The sequence below is a fragment of the Polypterus senegalus genome, unplaced genomic scaffold (assembly GCF_016835505.1).
Source record: "Polypterus senegalus isolate Bchr_013 unplaced genomic scaffold, ASM1683550v1 scaffold_2257, whole genome shotgun sequence".
NCBI classification, from domain to species: domain Eukaryota; kingdom Metazoa; phylum Chordata; class Cladistia; order Polypteriformes; family Polypteridae; genus Polypterus; species Polypterus senegalus.
The window spans coordinates 1-20,983 of NW_024378774.1; the positions used below are offsets into that span (position 1 = coordinate 1).

Consider the following 20,983-nt stretch of genomic DNA (forward strand, 5'->3'; position numbering starts at 1 on the left):
AACAACTCTGTACAAAGACATTTTAAAATAAATGTACTAATCCACTTTCACTCCATACGTGCAGCCTCTGGGGAAAAAAAATGTCAACAGGAAAGGCGTTGTGGAACTCAAATTTAACCTCTGTCATATCAGTGATTAGAAACGTGTGAATAAAATAGTTAAGTTACATGAAAAAAAGAATCCCTTGCCTGTCATGACCACCCCTTTAAATTGTGGGAGGGTCTCATATTTCAAAAGGGAAACAGTAATACTGTGCATTTTTTTTATGCACTTTGAGATGTGTGCAAAATGTTTGTTTTTTTATTTCAAAAGTGGGGAAAAAAGTATTGCTACTACTTCAGATTCTGTTCATTTATAGCTTTTTGTTGTTTTTTTAAAAAATTTTGATGTGCCTGTGTCAGATTTTTAAATGGGAAGCAATTAATAAACATTACTTGTTTTTAAATACATTCATTTCTGTAAAAATTTAAAATTTGTCATTACCTGCTGGCTTACCGCCTGCTGAAAATGTCTGGCCCAGCTAAATTTCTTGGTGTGAAAATTTGGCACAATTGAAATTGGAATTGAATAGCCCTGCTCGAAAGTATGGCCATTCTTCACTATGACCCCCATTGGTGTGTGTTTTGTTGTAAGAGAGAGAGAGTTAAGGAGCACACACTGATATGCTGATACAGCGCATTGACGCACTTACCACATGACAAACTGACACAGGATCCAGATTAGGACCCGAGTGCAGCCATGCGACGAGTGACACCTCAGCACCACACTAGTTCAGTGTTTTATGGTGGCTGGAGTGCCAATTCTGCCACCAACCGGCAAGTTTTTCCCTGCAGGTTGGAGGGCCTACATGTAGAGCTGGATGCAGATTAACGTCATACCCAGGAGGGAGCAATTGCAGGTTAGGGGCCTTGCTCAAGGGCCCAACAGAGCAGAGTCCCATTTGGCATTTCCGGGATTCAAACCGGCAACTTTCCAGTTGCCAGTGCAGATCTTCTAGCCTCAGAGCCACCACTCCGCATTTGTTGTAAGAATGGTTAAAAAACTGGTCACCCCACCTTTATCTCTCTCTCTCACTGTTTTGACTTGTGAGTCCCAAAAGTTGCCCTCTTGGAGTGGGGATACTGTCACAACCCCAACTACAAACAAAAAATGGCTTTGAATAATCTTTATAAAATAAAACATTTATTTTTAACAGACATTCTATAGCAACAGAAGTGCCTTTGAGCACAAAGGAAGTGCCTGAGAAGGCAAGGCATTCTAGAGCAACCAAAGTCCAAATACAGAATCCAAAGGCAAAGTTGAAAACAGAGCACAGGTTCAAAAAATTCAGGAAATCAAAAAGCACAGTAAACAAAAGTAATACTCCATTCCCTAGCGCATTTGGAATGAACTGACAGGAACTTTGGAAGGTCCTCCAATATATAGGGTGGAGGGTACTTCCTGGCAGTGATTAGCAGGTGGCCCCACACAACAACAACAACAACATTTATTTATATAGCACATTTTCATACAAATAATGTAGCTCAAAGTGCTTTACATGCATAAGAAAGAGAAAAAAGACAAAGTAAGAATTAAAATAAGAGAACATTAATTAACATGGAATAAAAGTAAGGTCCGATGGCCAGGGAGGACAGATAAACCAAAAAAAAAAACTCCAGACTGCTGGAGAGAAAAAATAAATTGTGCAGTGGCTCCAGACCATGAGACCGAGCGCCCAGCCCCTTCTGGGCATTCTACCTAACATAAATGAAAACAGTCCTCATTGTATTCAGGGTTCTCATGGAAGGACTTGATGATGACGGTCACGTAGACTTCTGGCCATTAATCCATCAATGTAGGGACATCACAGTGCTTTGATTAGGTGGTGGTGGCACAGATCGCCACCACAGAAAACCGGAAAAAGAAACAGGAGTAAATGGCTAAAAGCATCCTGCAGCAAAAACAAGAGCCTTGACTTTTGTTTTTGCACTGCTCTAGCCACAGGTTTAACTGGACTGCAGGTCACAGGTGTACACGGCATTGAAGTTGCAATGGCGGCATGTTTATCTCTTTCATCATCTGCGTTTCTATGGCTGTCCACAGCGTAGATGGCATACTGCTCCAAAAGGTCAATAACTTCAGCCTCACACTCAAGTACTTGATTATAGACCCTTACATAGGTGTAGTCATCATCTGGATTAGAGATGAGGGAAAGGAAAGAGGAAGCCTCAAATGGTTAAACTGCATAGCTGGAGCCATACCAGTGTGCAATGTTTTCCTACATTTCCAATGTACTTTTGCTACAAAAAAGTGGACAGTGTGATTTGGGAAGTCTCAAAAATACTTTCAAAAGTTGCCCTCTTTGGGGGGGTGATATCATCAAAATCCAGACTAGAAACAAAAAAGGTCCTAAATAATCTGTATAACATAAAAGCACCAGAAGCTCCTTACAGTACAAAGGAATTGCCTGAGATGGCAAGGCAATTATAGCAACCAAAGTCCAAATACTGAGTCTACGTCAAAAACAGAGCACAGGTTGAAAATATCCAGGAAATCACTATGGAAAAAGCACAGTAAATACAAATAAAACTTCACTCCCTACCACATTCAAAATGAACTGCTATTAACTATGGAAGGCCCTCCAATGTACAGGGTGGAGGGAATTCCCTGGTGGTGATTGTCAGGTGGCCCCACCCCCTTGGGGGACCACCCACAAAACACATAGAACATAGTCTAGGCATTTTCCAATTAGAAATATACACAAAGAAAAATGTAAATAATACACAAAAGGAACATTAATACAAATAAATGTACAAAATTATTCTGGCCATTTTTATCAATAATACATTATTAAATGTGTTTAACTAAAACTTAACTCCAGCCTATTTCTTTTCTCTGTCGAATTCCTTGAGGTTACAAAAGTAGAAGGGAAGGAGGGAGGAAGTGGTAAAGTACCTGATCACAGAGTGTTTAATGTATGTCACAGTATGTTAAACATTTTACGAAGGTCTACACAATCAAGAGCATAAATGGGAAAATAAGGTCACCATACTGTAGGACCTTGCAAGATAAAACACCTTGTTAAATAATTTGCTGGTGTAAAAATCATAACACTTTGTAAGCTTCCTTCCCTTCTGACTTGTTAGGTTGTATGGTACAATGTGTAGATATATGTCAAGGGAGATTATGATTAAGGCTATACACACAGTTTTGGTTTCCTTAATAGAAGAAAGACATAGCAGCTCTAGAGGAAGTCCAGAGAAGGGTGACTAGACTGGTTCTAGGACAGAGAGTAATGAGCTATGAGAAAAGACTGAAAAACCTTAAACTTTTCAGTTAAAGGAAATGGAGATGAGGAGGAAGTGAATGAAGTGTTTAAAATTATGAAGGAAAGTAGAAAAGTGGTGCCCAGCAATTACTTTACAATTGATTTTTCAACAAGAACACTAGGACACAGCTGGAAACTTGTTAAGAGTAAATTTCACAGAAACATTAGAAAGTTGTTTTTTTTTCACAAAAAGAATTATGGACACACTAGCAAAATACCCGCAGTTCGCAGCGGCGAAGTACTGCCTTAAAATTTTTATTAAGAAGAAAATTAAACCTTTTTAAACTGGGGGAAAATATACCAATAATTATTTGTTAAGGATCTCTTTGTATACCACATTGTGAGTTCGGCCCTCTGGTTGTAATATGACCAAGCTGTGCGCTGAGCTTACTCTTAAGCATGCAACGTACAGTTGGCCATGTAAAAAGTAATCTTGTCTGAAATCTCATAGCTTGGGTTGCTGCTGTCATAATCGGTTTGAGTTTCATGGTTTGTTTCAATTACGACAGTATTTGTAGGACTTGTGTTGAAGAGACATTCGGCATCTGTCAAGTGTTGTAAGCATACAACTGGTTTCATTGATAACTTCACATCCAGCTTTTGAGAGTTTAAATATTCATAAACATCAAAGTGTCCACTGCTGAAATCATCACCTGTTAATCTAAGATGTTTAAGAGGCATTGGCGGTTGTCGAAAGGTGTAAAATATTTGGCCATTTCGGTCCACTTGAAAGCGACAACCGAACAATTCACCGGCAGCCATCAACTCACATGCAGAACCATAGGTGAAGGGCTTAACAAAAAAACATTTATTTATATAGCACATTTTCATACAAAAAAAATGTAGCTCAAAATGCTTTACAAAATGGAGAATAGAAAAATAGAAGACACAGTAAAAAATAAAAATAAGTCAACATTAATTAACATAGAATAAGTAAGGTCCGATGGCTAGGGTGGACAGAAAAAAAAAAAACTCCAGACGGCTGGAGAAAAAAAATAAAATCTGCAGGGATTCCAGACCATGAGACCGCCCACTGGGTCAAGGACGCAGGTGGAGGGTTTCAGTTGAGAGATTATTCTATGTAAATCAGGTAAATCTATCCTGGTGAAAGAATTGAATTTGTTTATAACGGAGTACTGGGGCTTAGGAGGATCCGCAGTGTTGGAGAGATATACTACATTATTTCTAATATCATTAATTTTTTGATTGAAAAATACAGCAATAGCCTCACAGGTTTCACTGGAAGTATTCTGGGGGCATTCCTTTGTGTTAACTGGTTTAACAGACGATCAATTGTAGAAAATAAGACTCTGGGATTACTAGCATTGTTATTTATAATCTTAGAGAAATAGCAGCGCCTCTCAAGGCGGACTGTGTTATTGTATTCTGTTATTTTAACCTTCAATATCTCATAATGGATAGTTAGTTTAGTTTTTCTCCATTTACGCTCAGCTCTACGACATATTCTTTTTAAATCAGACACTCTTTGGGTCTTCCATAGAATAACAATGCTAGAAGATTTTTTAACTGTCTTTTCAGGTGCAACTATGTCAACAGCAGCTCTTACTTTAGAATTAAAGTTTTCCACTTTACTATTTACATTATCCTCGCTATTATAGTTGGCACTATAAACAGACTGATTGCTTAGAATGTTTGTAAGTTTTAAAGCTGCTGATGAGTCAAAGAAGCGTTTTTTAACAATATGCTTCTCATGAATGTTTTCTATCATTATTTCTATATTAAATAGTAGAAGGAAATGGTCTGATAGAACCATATCAATGACCTGCTTTATATCAACTTTTAGTCCTTCAGTAATCACTAAGTCTAATGTATGACCTGCTTTATGTGTAGGCTGACTAACGAGCTGTCTCAAATCAAAAGAGTCCAAAAAGTTCATGAATTATTTTACTTTTGGGTCACACTGATTGTCGATATGAAAGTTAAAGTCACCGACTATTAAGAGTGTGTCATAGTTCGTAATTAAAATTGACATTAAGTCAGAGAATTCCTCAAAAAAGACGCGTTATATTTAGGAGGTCTATACACGGATAATACTAGCACGTGAGAATCTCCATGAATAACAACGGCGAGATACTCAAAGGACTTAAATTTACCAAAACTAACATCTTTACACTTTAACCGGCTCGAGTAAATGTTTGCCAAGCCGCCCCCTTTTTTCCCTGGCGGTCTGCACGAGTAAAACTGTAATCCGGAGGGGCAGATTCAATTAAAACAGCCGCGCCGTCTGAGTTAAGCCACGTTTCACTTAGTGCAATAAAATCAATGTTTCTATCACTAATAAGATCGTTTATAAAAAATGTCTTGTTAGTTAAAGCTCTAACATTTAATAGTGCCATATTTAATGTTTCGGAGGGGCAGAGCTGAATTCTATGCGCGTTATTGGTATTTGGAACAAAAACTAAGTTATTTTTGTTAACGACGCTCTGTGTGCATTTTTTATGTAATCTACAATCTGTTTTTATAGTTTTAATGCATTGTTGATCTAAAGTAGTAATTGCAATTAAATTATTTGTGCTTATGCCGCACTGCCTAGATTTTTTACGTGCATTAAGATTGGTTATTAGATTATTAATGTTATGCACTTTTACGGAAGACTGTGTTAAGCCATTATGTCCTAGCAAAGCAGTAACATTACAGAAAGGGTTTAAAGTAGAAACAGAAAGTCAAGATAGACAAATTACCTTAGCGATGTCTTCGGAGAGGACCCGGGCGGCAAATCTATTCGGATGCAGTCCATCCCGCTTGAAGAAATGCGGCCTTTCCCAAAAGAGGTCCCAGTTGTCAATTAACCCGATGTCTTGAGTCTCGCAGAAGCCTCTCAGCCAGTTGTTTAAACCTAGCAGACAACTGTAGTATTCATTTGATCATCTGACGAGAGGTAGTGGACCCGAGTTGAAAATTTTTGTCGATGGGGTCCTCTCCTTCGTGTCTTTAACTAGTGCTGCGAAGTCAACCTTGAGAACCTCCGACTGTCGGTGCCTTATGTCGTTTACGCCGGCGTGTAAAATAATGGATCTAACTGCCCACTTGTGCTTCTCGTAGATGGTCTGCGCCCGTCATCACATCTCGGACTCGAGCACCGGGAAAACAAAAAACAAAAGATTTTTGAGTAGGGCATGTGATATTGAGGTTTCGTACAATCGACTTACTTACCACGATTACATCACCCGGGGTTGAAGGCAAACTGGGCACACAGAGAGGGTCGAACCGGTTCTGGATTGGGATGCTTGCCTGTGCCGATGCAGGTGTTCTAGCCTTGAAACCCCGCCTGCATAGCTGAAACACGCCGAGGTCTTCATCGGCGTTGTCGTCGCTCCTACGAGGCGCGGGGGTGAAGCTTACTTGCCCTTGGAATTGAGCGGCACGAGGTGGGGTTGATGTTACGTTGACTTTAGATGTCGAGGATGGTTTATCCAGCTGCCGAGCCTTTAAGTCTCTAAGGTACCTTTGTCTGGGCAGGAGTTTCTGAATCTGTTTGTCGAGTGCCTGGAGTTCTTTGACGCGATTCATCTCACTGTCGGCCATTGTCTCCTTCTACTTCCGCTTCGTGACCTAGGAAAGAAAGAAAGAGAGTGAGCTTAAGCATTTCACTCTTCTAGTGCTCCTGTGTAGAATAATTATCTCCTGTACCGTCATCAGTCCACACCTTGAACAGTCTCAGTCATTCAATACATAAGACACAATGTTCCTCCGGATATCAAGAGTGAGCCTGATATGGCCGTGCAATATGTAACAAAGAGAATGGAAAAGGTAGGTGCCATCTCCAGGCATGCAAACCACTCGGTAAGTGACAGTTCTTTGATCGATGGTGAACACCTCGATAGACATGTTAATGGTGGTACGGTCGGAATGATAAAGGAAATGGGTACCTGAACAATGTAAAGTAAGTCTAAAATACCTACACAATAACTATAAATGTAATAAATGAACAATAAAACAGCGGAGAAGCCGTGGATTAAATAAAAAGGCTGTAGTTATCAGCAGGCAGACATGAATCCCTTTGGTGAAGCAAGGAAGGAAATGTAGAGACTGGAGCGACGGACAGCCTTATATAGGCAGGCAGCCAACAACGTGGGAGGCGTTGGGATGGCGGACCCAACGGCGCCTCACACGGTGACCGAGCTGCAGGCTATGAATGTATATATATAGGTAAGAAGGATTCAGTTAGCGTTGGGAACCCACGTACCAAATTTCTAGAAGATGAGCCCATAAGTAACAAAGACCGTTGATAATTTCAATATGGCGGCCGACAGTGGCATCATACCACCAAAATAAGTACCAAATTTCAGCCTTCTACCTACACGGGAAGTTGGAGAATTAGTGACGTTGGAAAGTTCAATATGGCGGCTGACAGTGGCATCATACCACCGAAATAAGTGCATTACATTGGTTTCTGTTAGCGCAGGGAAGCCGCATACCAAATTTCGTGAAGATGGGGCCATGAATAAGAAAGTTCAACATGGTGGATGTTGTTGACCGTTATGACCATTACACGTAGAATTTTGAAATGAAACCTGCTTAACTTTTGTAAGTAAGCTGTAAGGAACGAGCCTGCCAAATTTCAGCCTTCTACCTACACGGGAAGTTGGAGAATTAGTGGCGTTGGAAAGTTCAATATGGCGGCTGACAGTGGCATCATACCACCGAAATAAGTACGTACATTGGTTTCGGTTAGCGCAGGGAAGCCACCTACCAAATTTCGTGAAGATGGGGCCATAAATAAGAAAGTTCAACATGGCAGACATTGTCGACCGTTATCGACCGTTATGTCCATTATGTGTAGAATTTCTAAATGAAACCTGCTTAACTTTTGTAAGTAAGCAGTAAGGAACGAGCCTGCCAAATTTCAGCCTTCTACCTACACGAGAAGTTGAAGAATTAGTGACATTGGAAAGTTCAATATGGCGGCTGACAGTGGCGTCATACCACCGAAATAAGTACGTACATCGGTTTCGGTTAGCGCAGTTGAAGCCGCCTACCAAATTTCATGAAGATGGGGCCATAAATAAGAAAGTTCAACATGGTGGACATTGTCGAACCTGCTTAACTTTTGTAAGTAAGCTGTAAGGAATAAGCCTGCCAAATTTCAGCCTTCTACCTACACAGGAAGTTGGAGAATTAGTGATGAGTGAGTGAGTGAGTGAGTGAGTGAGTGAGTGAGTGAGTGAGTGAGTGAGTGAATGAGGGCTTTGCCTTTTATTAGTATAGATAAAATATATTACCAAGTAGGCTGGTAGAGAGTTGTACTTTAATAACCTTCAAATCTCAACTCAGTGCCGTTTTAGAGACATTTAGAGAATGGGATTGGGAGTTTTTTGGACTGAATGATCTGATCTTTAAGAATTGTTTGGTTGCTCTAATGTTCTAATAATTTTGGTAGACTCCGATCCTGTCACATAATTTTACATTTTAAAAATTCCCTACAATGTATGTCTTCTTTGTTAGCCAAGCAAAGAAATTTGCTTTTATGTAGTCTAAAACATTGTTCTAAATATACTTTAATACTTACAGTATGGAGTAATTGTTTTAACATGTCTACATTTGTAAAAGGCTCCAGGTCTCAAAATGCATCTGAACTGGGGGAGTTTGTCCATCTTATCCACTAGCCTAGCAGATGCCCTTGTGTCTTGAAAGGTGCCCTGTTGTATTCCTGTGTTCCTGTTGTCTTTCAGTGGTCGACTGTACCCAGCCTGATGACATTGCCAACGGCAGGTCAGTGTTCACTACTACTGTTTACCAGTCTGTGGTGCAGTACAGCTGTAACACTCCTTTCTACGTGATGGAAGGCCCTGGAGATGGTAAGAGACTGCGACTAACATTACTAAGGGTAAAGCTGTTAAAACTGATGTGCAGTGCCAATTCTTAGAGAACATGAATGTAAGAACATTTCCATTTTCCGAGCTAAACTTACCTTCAGTAGTAAACGTGAGCACTTGTTGACAGTGTCTAGTAAAAGTATAGCATGACATAATAGTACAGCAAACCAAATTAATATATAGAGGGAGAGCTAAAGCATTTGTGACATCATACAATGTAGTTCCTTTTTTAGAAATATTCAGTATCTTCAAATAGGGTAGCACAGTGGTATGCCATACTGTGATTCTACAGGGTGGGCCATTTATATGGATACACCTTAATAAAATGGGAATGGTTGGTGATATTAACTTCCTGTTTGTGGCACATTAGTATATGTGAGGGGGGAAACTTTTCAAGATGGATGGTGACCATGGTGGCCATTTGGAAGTCGGCCATTTTGGATCCAACTTTTGTTTTTTCAATAGGAAGAGGGTCATGTGACACATCAAACATATTGGGAATTTCACAACAAAAACAATGGTGTGCTTGGTTTTAACCTAACTTTATTCTTTCATGAATTATTTACAAGTTTCTGACCACTTATAAAATGTGTTCAATGTGCTGCCCATTGTGTTGGATTGTCAATGCAACCCTCTTCTCCCACTCTTCACACACTGATAGCAACACAGGGAGAAATGCTAGCACAGGCTTCCAGTACCGTAGTTTCAGGTGCTGCACATCTCATATCTTCACAGCATAGACAATTGCCTTCAGATGACCCCGAAGATAAAAGTCTAAGGGGGTCAGATCGGGAGACCTTGGGGCCATTCAACTGGCCCACGATAATCCACTTTCCAGAAAACTGTTCATCTAGGAATGCTCGGACCTGACACCCATAATGTGGTGGTGCACCATCTTGCTGGAAAAACTCAGGTAACGTGCCAGCTTCAGTGCATAAAGAGGGAAACACATCATCATGTAGCAATTTCGCATATCCAGTGGCCTTGAGGTTTCCATTGATGAAGAATGGCCCCACTATCTTTGTACCCCATATACCATACCATCAATGTTTTTTGTTCCAACAGTCTTGGAGGGATCTATCCAATGTGGGTTAGTGTCAGACCAATAGCGGTGGTTTTGTTTGTTAACTTCACCATTCACATAAAAGTTTGCCTCATCACTGAACAAAACCTTCTGCGTAAACTGAGGGTCCTGTACCAATTTTTGTTTTGCCCATTCTGCAAATTCAATGTGCCAATCTGGGTCATCCTCGTTGAGATGCTGCAGTAGCTGGAGTTTGTAAGGGTGCCATTTGTGAGTAGCTAATATCCGCCAAAGGGATGTTCGACTAATGCCACTCTCCAGTGACATGCGGCGAGTGCTACGCTGTGGGCTCTTGCTGAATGAAGCTAGGACAGCAACTGATGTTTCTTCATTAGTGACAGTTTTCATGCGTCCACATTTTGGCAAATCCAACACTAAACCAGTTTCACGAAACTTAGCAAGCAGTTTGCTAACTGTAGCATGGAAGATGGGTGGTCTCGTAGGGTGTCTTGCATTGAAATCTGCTGCAATGACCCAGTTACTGCGTTCACCAGACATAAACACAATTTCTAACCTCTGCGACATGTCAATGGCTGTAAACAAAGAGAAACTTGTAAATAACTCATGAAAGAATAAAGTTACGTTAAAACCAAGCACACCATTGTTTTTCTTGTGAAATTCCCAATAAGTTTGATGTGTCACATGACCCTCTTCCTATTGAAAAAACAAATGTTGGATCCAAAATGGCCGACTTCCAAATGGCCACCATGGTCACCACCCATCTTGAAAAGTTTCCCCCCTCACCTATACTAATGTGCCACAAACAGGAAGTTAATTTCAACAACCATTCCCATTTTATTAAGGTGTATCCATATAAATGGCCCACCCTGTACATCCCTTTAACTCAGTTAAACATAACTAAATAAAAATAATTTTGTCTATAACACTTTCATCATTGTTATCTATCTAAAGCTTTTAACATGGACGTATGTAGAAGGGTCCCCCAAAATATAGTAAACACTTTAATGAAGCCTTGAAGTGTGCAGATAACCACATTTTCCTGTTTTAATGGCAGAGTACTGACAGTTAATGGCTGGATATCACCTCACGCTCTGACCTCCAAGGGTAACAGCCCACTTCTTTTTGCAATTTTGCATGCATTTTATCTCAGTCGAAGCCCCCAATTTTTCGATACAATATACAAGTATCAGCAAATTCGAAAATCCATGGTGGGAAAATTCTTTGGCAAAAATAATGTGCTATTTATAATGTACCACAAGAAGGAACAAGAAGCCAACAACACAGGGCATAAAATCTGTTATTTGTTTCCACTTCAAGTACTGACTTTAATGGAAATCAAAGGATTGGTGGAGAGGAATCCAATTGGAGGAGATGGGAACCAAACCCTGAGCAGGTTGCAATAAATGTGAATTGCTATTATATTCTTTATTTCACAAAATAAATAAATAAAGTGACTTCTTAAGAGTTTGCCCTAGGTGGCAGTGCAAACTGCTTGATTCTGCTATTGCCTATTATGTAGAGTAATTTGGCAGACGTGTTTTGGGGCCCTTAACAGTTGATGTGGTAACCTAAACCTCTGTCACTGTCCCACAGTTCTTGCTTCATGATTCTTACTGCTTTTACGTCTCTAATAATAACTCCATCTTAATGAACTGTTCAAGCATCATACAGGAAGCACACTGAGCCTACAAAAAACTTGCAATCTGAATGTCATCTTTCTGCCCAATAAGAAAAATAACAAAATTCAAAACTCTTTCTCTTCTTTTTCCACAGGAAAGTATACCTGTGATGCTGATGGTTACTGGAAAAATGTCAATGGCCACAAAGTACTTCCAGTGTGCATTCCTTGTGAGTACGGCATATGCATATCCTAATGAGGAATGACAATAATAGACGGAATTGCAAATCTCATCCTTCTCTAACTGATAATTAGGATTTGCTCCTTTAGGCTCTATTAGACATAACAAGTTGTCACAATGCTTAAATATGACACCTCACCTTTTTTATATTTAGAGTTTTAGACTTTTAGTGCTTAACTGTAGAGCCTCCTTTACATTGCCATGTTGGTTTGCTCACACATCACAAAGATTCTTGACTTTATACTATTGAAATACTAGGGGGCTTCAACCCCTGCTCACTTCGCTCGCCAACCCCCCAGCCTGTGCTATGCGCCAGACGCTTCACGTCTCTGTCGCTCACGTATGTGGATTTTACTTTCACCAAACAACAAATCTTTTAATTCTCGCGAATACACCTCTTCAAATCTCTTGGCCCGAAGTCTCGTCTCGGGTGACTTGAAATTATCTCATATAGAAATCCAAGAAAACTTCTTTGTCCGTGTTTTTCAGATTAATTTCATGTAAAGTGCGATACTTTTGGATGTATGGATTTGTATCCATTATTGGCTGTAGAATTTTCTAATACATCTGATCTTATAAGTCTTTCGATTCTTTGTTGCATCGCTTCTCCGTGATCATAATTATAAACCTGACTGAATTGTGTTTTCTTTGAAATTAAACTTGTAGCAGCTTTAATTGTTGCAGGACCACAGATTCTCATAGCGTTTGGTCCTGAATTGTGTAAATCTACGTTCTGAGCATTGATTGATGCGAACGCAAACAGATTATTGTAGATTCAGTTTTGTGGATTTCACTTTCACCAAATAACAAATCTTTTATGTCTCGTGAATATGCCTCTTCATTGGGAAGAAACGCTACTTCTACCTGATGGCAACACAAATTAGATGATCTACAATTCTCCGACTTAAACTTTAAAGCCAAACATTATGTCATATCACCTATGTCTATATATTCGATGTCTTTTCGCTGTTCTATTATATTACCGATTAATAATTTCTGTTTGTTTGCACCAATGTTTTTTTGAACCTCTTTACGACATTCTGCTTTGTCATCTACTCTTTGTCTTTTATTTCTGGCCCCGGGCATGGTTAAATCTCTTGGCATAAAGTCTGCGGGACTTGAAATTATCTCTCTGAAAAAGTCACGTCTCGTCCCAGGCTAAAAAGTCACGTCTCATCCCAGGATTTTTTTACATAATAGAGATACCAGTAAACCCCCGATTCTGTAAAGAATCACAAATCCAAGAATGGCAATCACTTTCTGTTCCTTTCGATCTGTGGAGGGATGAAAAATCATGGAGGGTGGGAGCGTCCTGGGAAAGTTTTCATTTAATTAAATAAATATATTTGTACTAAAATTAACCAATTTATTAAAACTAAAATTGAAATTTAATTGTTATATCATTTAAGTCCAAAATGTCTTTGAGTTGCTGCACTCATAAGTAAAAAAAATATTGGAGTGCAAAGAAGTAAACTGGAAACAAAAAATTCATAAAATGGTAAATTCGAAATAGTTAATGAAATATTTCCTTATAAACAACATTTTTGGTAAAGATGGTTTCTTGTCCTTGAATCAGCTCTGCCTGGTATGGAGTACTTAAAACCTTCACTTTAACATCACACGAACACCGTGCCCATGTCCAAATACAGGCTCAGATAGGTAAATCCCTACTTTGTCCATCGTTTGTCCTTAGAGTTTCCTCTGATATTCTTTGTGATGAACAATTGTGCAAGCCTTCCAAATGCTTCTCTTGTCGTTCTGTTGTCTCTTTTGCCGCCTATCCGATACCTGAGCTCTTTCTTTTTGGAGCCGTGCCTCTTTTGCTTCTGGTGTTTTAGAAGCGCATTGTACGTGGATTCGTTCATTGTTTTTAACCATGCGGGCTCATTTTTGTATTTCCAATCGTTGAGCTCTTTCTTTTTGCAGCCGTGACTCCTTTGCTTCTGGTGTTTCAGAAGCGTGTTGCAGGCGCCTTCGTTCATTATTTTTATCCATGCGGTCTCGTTTTTGTTTTTCTAGGGCTGTGTCGTTAGCTAGAAGTCATTTGCTGTTAGGAATCATAATTGAACTTACTTTTAACAGTGAATTACGCTAATGTGATTCAAATAAGCCACACTGACTGCTGGCACAGTGGATTAGAGCACACTGACTGCTGGCACTGTGTAGTGGAGTACTGCTGGCACTGTTGAGACACACTGACTGCTGCCACGGTGTAGGGGAGTAGCTGCTGGCACTGTGGAGTGGAGAACACTGACTGCTGGCACTGTGGAGTAGCTGACTGCTGGCACTGTCAGTAGTCACTACTACCTCAAGTTTAAATATGTCACCATGGCAACTTGTTTGCATGCACGCTTTACCTCAAGTTTACTTTACAGGTTGTGTTGTGTTGTTTGGGTACCACCTACTGACACTGGGAAGCCGCTGGGTTTGACTCTGGGGCGCTGAGGCGCTGTGCATGTGCACTTTCAGTGCCACCTAGTTCCCTGATGGTGACAGTGGCAGATCCCGGCTTGGAGATCTACATTACTAAATGAAGGTTGTATATGCGGTGGTGTGCTGCGTTTGCGTTCGGGCGGTGGTTGTATTGTGCACGGTTTGCTTCTGGCCTCTGGCATCCTTGCATATATACAACCTTCCTTTAGTAACATATAGATGTTAATTGAGCATGATGGGTTGGTGACCCATCCAGGAATGATTCCAGGATTGTGCCTTAATCCATCTCCACATTACCCTCTAATGAAAAAAACTGCAGAGAATGAATGGCTGGAAGAATGGTCAGCCTTTACCACAGACTACTGCACAATGAAAGACGAGGTACATTGGTTGCTTCATACATCAAAGATGATGTGCTTTCTCAGATCTCACAAATAGGCAATCCATCTGCTATACATTTTTCTTTTGGCTACATGCGTTTGTGTTGGAATCACTCGTTCATTAGCATATTTATAGTAGTTTGGGTTTGCTTTTTATTTGTGATTTTGATTAAAATTGCTTAATGAAGTCTCTTTGATGAGAATATGCCTGTTGAAAGAAGGCATCTTTATGAGTCTCAACGTAACATTTCTGTATTGCTGAGCACAGACTAATCTCTTCTCATTACCTACGTTGTATATAGACAACCCTGTTGTGTTAAATTAATTGTGACCTTATTCTTTACGTCTTTGTACTCTTTTCCTAGCTTGTGGCCAGCCAATGAGTGGGAAGCTTGCTCGGATTATAGGAGGCACTAAGGCAGAAAAGAATGAACTTCCATGGCAAGTGCTAGTGATGGTGGGGCCTGATTTCAAAGGAGGTGCAGCTCTTCTTCACGATTACTGGGTCCTGACAGCTGCACACGTGCTACAGGATTATGGAGATGTGTCCAATGTTCAAGTGAAAATGGGTTTAATTAACAGATTTGATGATACTGATGCAGTAATAAGAAGTGCAGAAAAATATTCATTCATGAAAAATACAAAGGTGATAATGTTAATTATGACCATGACATTGCTATGATCAGACTGAAAAGTAGTGTACCAATGTCAGAAAGCACCATGCCTATCTGCTTGCCAGGAAAGCAGGAAAGATTTTTTCTCAAGGCTGAAGATATGGGACTAGTGTCTGGCTGGGGAGTGACACGCAAATCAGGATTAGGTAGAGGTTCTAATTCTCTCCACTATGTGGAATTACCAGTAGTGGATTTTGAAAAATGCAAGGAAGCTTATAAAGGCAAGGTGTCCGCTGACAAAGAACCGCTCATCATCACTGAGAACATGGTATGTGCAGGGCTGCCACAAGGAGGAAGGATTCTTGTTCAGGAGATAGTGGAGGGCCTTTTGTTTTCTATGATGAGGAAGACAAGAAATGGTTTATCGGTGGCATTGTCTCCTGGGGTTAGAATGCCAAAGCTGGCCAATATGGCTTGTACACTAAAGTCACCAACTACCTCTCATGGATTGATGATATCATTTCCAAAAATAAGTGAAGTAACAGATCAGTCTTTGAGATAAAAAATACAGTGACATTTTGATTCAAGAATTACATGTTGACTAATGTTGAACAAGAAGTATACCTTTTATTCTATAATCACCTTTTTCTTTCTGAACTGACTGTAGTAACAATGGAGGTATAATGACAGACAAATCAAATGCTTGTTTTTAATGTTTAACAACAAATAAAAAGATATTTATACATATTCTGCCTTTTCCTTTCTCAAGTGAGCCATAAACATTATAGCCTGGCCTTTGGGCAGCAGTGTAGTGCAGTTAACACCATCATTCATTGAGCGTCCATACTCTGAAGGGCCCCACATCCTGTTAGTTCTTTACTTGTGCAATTTCAATGTAGGCCTTTGGAAGAAGGGCCCTCAAACTCAACAGATAATTAGAGCCTTTGGTGGACTATGAAAAGCATGTTGTCCAGCACTGCTGGGGAATATTACTTTTAAAAGAAATTACACAAAAAAGTAAATACATATGTTATACCAGTAACGGCGCACTGCATGAGAACGTGCAGTGAATACACTTGACTTGAGCATTCATAGTTTTCACACTCTTTCGCCTTAGGCAATGGGTGGGCATTCATTTGCTCAGAGATTGATGCTCTTGCTGCTTCCTCAGCAGCTCTTCTTTTCTCCACCCTAGCGGCCGCTTCTTCTCTTCTTTCGTCTGCATCATTCCATGTTAAAACTGATTTAGTCAGTGTTTGTGTTGCAATTATTTAGTATGTTTTCTTTCATTTTTCACTTAAGCTGGCACTTAAGTCTTCAATCTGCCTCAAGAATGATTTAAGATATGAAGAGGTAGGAAAGTGATGGCGAAGGTGGTAGGGATGAGAATGACGCCTGTACGCATGCTGCCCTCTGCCGAGAGTCGATTCTACAATAAAATAAAATAGAAATAAAAAGAGGAATAAACTTGGCGGTCAATTGTCACCCCGAAAACGGATAGTAGACGTCACGTAGTATATGTGTACTAAATTTTAGATCAATAGGTTAAACGGTTTGCGAGCTACACTGTAAAAAATGTCAGTAAATTTAACGGTACAAATACTGTAAATGGTGAAGGTAAAAGACCTTTTCTGAAAAAAAGGAAAGTTACCTTATGTTCTACTGAAAATTACATGTATATCTTAAACAATAAATTTCATTATTTTTTTACAGCCAAGTTCTGTAAAATCAATATTTTTCTACCTTCAAACTACCGTTTATTGATGCATTACAGTTATATTGAAAAAAATCTGTTAATTTTACAGTATAAGACTGTAAAATAACAAAGGTAAACAACTGTAAAATGTAAAACGGTAAATCACTGTTTCAGTAAAACCGGTTACGATATTTGCATAAGGACATGCCCCTTTTCACAATATTGTTCCTGGTGCACCGCATACCTTTGAATAGTAGGGAAAAAAACGTAACCTAAGTTAGCAGACTTACTTTTCCCCACGTGCTGAAGGTTTTTTGAGGTTATGGAAGCTGATTTATGGTGGGTTGTATTCGATAAGTAGGACACCATACACCACAAAAGAAAACTTTACTTCCCCACCAGACAACGTGCCGTAACTTCCTTAAACATTGAATTGTTCTCAATGTGTATAATTAAATCTATCTATCTATCTATCTATCTATCTATCTATCTATCTATCTATCTATCTATCTATCTATCTATTGTCACACACGTGCGCATGGGAGGCAGCTAAAGGGCTTGAGTGAAGGCAGTTGGAGGCATGCGGGGTGTGGCAGAGTGCACTGACTCTTTTTCTCCCTTGCCTGTAGACCATCCCGGGGGATTTCACCTGGATCTCCTGACATCACTTCGGGACTGAGCCAATGGAAGTCGGCCACACCAGCTCCAGTCCCTCTGATGTCACCTCCGCTCTGAGCCAATGGTGGAAGACCACGTGCCAGACCCATATGACCTCACTTCCTGTCTCCCCCTTTAAAACCTGCCCCTTTTCCTTTGTTTCCTCAGTCTTGTTTTGGACTCGTGATGCACTTCAGTGCTCTGTATTTTAAAGAAAACGACTTTTGCAGCCAGGATACCACAATATACGGGTGGCTGCCCCAACTCTTTATCTGTCCATGTCTCGTTCTTGTGACAGTGGCGTAGTCGGCAGGATGGAGAAGTCCCAGAGAGAAGGGGACAGGACCTGCAATATACCCAGGTGGGGCGTGCGGGGCGAGTCTTCAGGCAGGGAGGGTGCTCCGTGGTTCGGCGTGACCCGGTGCGGGCTCCGCTCCCGGCACTCATAACTAGGCCATCTGGAGGCCAGGGGTGTGCGGGTGGGGCTCACAGAATTGGGCTGCCCTGGAGGGGGGAGGCAAAAGGGACTCAGTATGCTCTCTTGGGGGAGAGTGCCTGCCTCCCTGCGAAACCAAAGCCCCATTTACCACCTAGGGGTGCCCCAGACTGGCAGGTGAATAAAATAAAAATGGAGGTTGGACCCTGAGCGGCCGACCAACAAACAAGCCTGATCCTTATGGGCAATGGTAGGGCATTGGCTACGGCCATTTGAAAACACGCCCTACCAAATAATAGAGCAGGTAGCTTGCTATCTGCTCCTGGAAGCGCTTCCCCGTGGCTTCACCCAGCCGGTTTGGGCGCGGTTTAAGAACATGTCTGAGCTCATAGAGCTTATGGAGACGCAGAGGCGGCCGCACACTCTGGGGAGCAGAACCGTCCTCATGTCAAACCCAGCCGGGGTGCGTTCCAAGACCTAGCCCCTCCCTGTACAATCCGGAGCTCGTATGGCGTCCAGCGGTGCGCGCGCAAACCGCTTGGGGCAAGGAGGAATGCAGGTGGAGGCGAGGAGGGTTGGTGTGCTCTGGCTAATCCGTTGGCGGTCCCACATACTGGCGTGGTGATGCCAACGGACACAAGACCACAGGTTTGTTCGACTCCGGCAGCAACATTTCCATTGTTGCCCGCCGCTTTGTGCAACCGCAACAGTGGCTAAAATTTAAGACCGGTATAACCTGTGTCCACGGAGACATCCGCTGGTACAGGTCCGCCGCTGTGTCATCAGTTACGGAGGGTCAGTTCAGTAAACTCACCGTAGCGTCCTACCTGATCCTCCACACCCGGTGATACTAGGCGGGACTGGTCTAAAATCAAAAGCGGTGAGACACATACCACTCCGGGGTTAATTTGGGCCTCGTTATGGGCGGAGATAACCCGTCTCAAGCTGCCTCCACGCCGTGTAATCAGCCGGCAGAGAGAGGCGAAGCGGTCGCCCTGACTGACGTGGCAACTCCCGGGCCGTCGCGGGCTAACACGTCATCCACCAACGCCGCGGAGCGGGAGGAAACCACGCCCATTGAGGTCGGCGCTGACCCTCTCTCCGTGTTGCGGTTCCAATTTAAAGCGCCGGCTTCTTTTAGAAGGGAGCAATGGAATGATGACTCCCTGAAGTTTGTAAAAAATGCAGTGGTCCTTGTCAATGGCCAGCGCACTAATCAGTCGATGCCACAGGGCCCCTACTTTGTGCCAGATAATGACCTCCTTTACCGTGTAGCAATGCATGACGGGCAGGAGGCGAGGCTGCTGCTAGTGCAGCGTACCTTCCGGCGGCAGGTCTGCGAGCTAGCACACGCCCACCTCCTAGGTGGCCACCTGGGCACCGAAAAAACTCTGGAGCGGATCAAGCTCCGTTTCTACTGGCCAGGAATTAATGAGGAGGTTCGTCGCTTTGGCGCTTCCTGCCGGAGTGTCAACTGCGACAAATTCCTAGGAGGGACCGTGCTCCTCTTGTTCCTATTCCACTGATTGGCGTTCCCTTCCACAGAATCGGGTCGACCTGGTGGGACCCTGGAGCCCTCAGCCGAGGACACAAGTACATTTTAGTCCTCGTGGATTACGCTACGATACCCGAAGCTGTTCCGTTGCGCTCAGCTACCTCTAAAGCCATCGCACGGGAATTACTAGGGGTATTCGCGCGCGTGGGGATCCCCAAAGAAGTCTTGACAGACCAGGGGACCCCCTTCACCTCGGAAACGTTCAAGGAGACTGCCAGATTACTGAAAATAAAGCATTTAAAGACCTCGGTGTATCATCCTCAAACCGACGGATTAGTAGAGAGGTTTAATCAAACTCTCAAGCAAATGCTGCGTAAGGTGGTCAGCGAGGATGGAAGGAACTGGGATCAGCTCCTCCCCCTCGTCCTTTTGCCTATCGGAAGTCCCACAAGCCTCCACGGGGTTCTCCCCTTTGAACTACTGTACGGGCGACAACCTCGGGGCATATTAGATATTTTGAAAGAAGGCTGGGAAGAAGAGGCTCTTCCCTCCACAAACATACTGGAGTATATCGCAGTTCGCGATAGATTTGGAAAAATTCGCCTGTCCTTAAAAGTCACATGGAGGAGGCTCAAGCAGCACAGGCCGGTACTACAACCGCGCGCGTCTCTTGGGAGTTCCGCCCGGAGATCGGGTCATGGTCCTAGTGCCTACCTCCCACTCTAAATTGCTTGCCCACTGGCAGGGCCCCTACTGAAGTTAAGGAGAGGAAGGGACTGGTCGACTATTTGGTGAGTCAACCCAATCGTCGGCCAAAGGAGCGGGTTTATCATGTGAACCTGCTGAAACCGTGGAAGGACAGGGACCCGATCCCTCCTCCGGCCAGCCCGCTCACTCTTCGCCACACACACGACCTTAACTTCGCACGGACTTAAGTCCCAGACAGCGGCAGGAGCTGGAAACAGTTATCCGGACCGTCGGGAGGTAGTCAGTGAGAACCCGGAAGGACCTCTCTGATTGAGCACAACATCGTGACAGAGCCGGGGTTGTTGTCCGAGAACGCCCGTATCGTCTTCCCGAGGCAAAAAAGGCTGAAGTGGAGCTTGAGATCAAGCGCATGCTGGAGCTAGGTGTGATTGAGGAAAGTTATAGTCCCTGGTCCAGCCCCATTGTGCTCGTCGGTAAGCCTGGCGGAAGTTGGAGGTTCTGCAATGACTTCCGTCG

The 20,983-nt window shown here is 42.2% G+C and overlaps 1 pseudogene; it reads left to right on the forward strand.

Annotated features, from left to right (window-relative positions):
- The first annotated feature begins 8,980 nt into the window (after nucleotides 1-8,980).
- Nucleotides 8,981-16,222, forward strand: LOC120519681 (annotated as a pseudogene).
- Nucleotides 16,223-20,983: the final 4,761 nt, after the last annotated feature.